The following is a 1,078-nucleotide window of genomic DNA, read 5'->3' as shown; positions in this document are numbered from 1 at the left end:
TTTTGGGTGTTTTGTTTTCAGACATTAGGGCTTTATTCTCTAAATTTATGGGACCATCATACTTCCGTTAGATTATAAACTTTATTATAAGAAATAGAATTTTTTGTATTTCAACCAAAAAAAGAAGTAAAAAGATTATTTCTTAATACATGATATGTATAATTTATTTTAATTTTTAAATATATCAACTACAAAAATTTCTTATTTTGTGTGCAATGGACTATTTAAAATGAAAAAAAAGTAGAAAAGGCAAATATAATAATGTTTTATTTAGAACTTTCAACCATTTGTCTTACAAGGAGACGCCACATAAAATTACTTTTGTGCTCTCTAATTGAAAAGCATCAAATAAAGAAAATTATGTTGAAGTCCCCTCTTGTTCTTGAAGACTAATCATGACAAACACAAAGAGTATTGATGCAATGAAAGATAGGACCAGGACAATGGGGTTGACATTCTTGATCTGAACTACAATGAGCCACATACACATTCCTTGCTTCACCTCCCATGATCATTACTCCTGTTTATATATAGTTCATCAACCAATCAGCGTCATTTGTGTGTGTATATATATCAAATAGATGACAACTAATACAGTCATATAAAATCCTAAATATACATGTTTGTGCAAAAATAGTGTTACTAAATTTTGATATAAAAAGAAAAATATATTACCGAGTACAAAAATGAGGAGAATAAGGCAAACTGCGACTTGAACTGATGATCCCTTCATGTTTCAAACTTGGTTCTTGCTTCCGATTATATTTTATAGACTTTGTATATGTATTCACTTGTGGATTGACGAAATTATGTTTACCCTCCAACATCTTATTTATAGGTGAAAATGAAACGAGCATAAGACATATAGTCTTAGTAATTAGTATCTTGCAATCTTATCTCAATATTGTGTAGATAGAGATAAGAATTCAAGAACGGGGATATTATATTTATTAAAATTGGATTTTGTTAATAAATATTTTTTGTTATATTTGATTAGATATTCATTCTTTGTAATTAACATTTATCAATCTTATCCCAATATTTTGTAGATATTTAAAGATAAGATTTCAATAAATAA

The 1,078-nt window shown here is 27.3% G+C and overlaps 1 long non-coding RNA gene across 1 annotated transcript; it reads right to left on the bottom strand.

The window, feature by feature from the left end:
- Positions 1-241: 241 nt before the first annotated feature.
- On the bottom strand, positions 242-806 carry LOC141706266 (uncharacterized). The gene is made up of 2 exons (XR_012568734.1): positions 676-806; positions 242-520 (listed from the first exon to the last, which is right to left on the bottom strand). It is a non-coding gene; the product is annotated as an uncharacterized LOC141706266 (long non-coding RNA).
- Positions 807-1,078: the final 272 nt, after the last annotated feature.

The sequence above is a fragment of the Apium graveolens genome, chromosome 2, assembly GCF_009905375.1.
Source record: "Apium graveolens cultivar Ventura chromosome 2, ASM990537v1, whole genome shotgun sequence".
NCBI lineage: Eukaryota > Viridiplantae > Streptophyta > Magnoliopsida > Apiales > Apiaceae > Apium > Apium graveolens.
The sequence above is the reverse complement of the archived record's forward strand: the minus strand, read 5'-3'. Positions and strand labels throughout refer to the sequence as shown.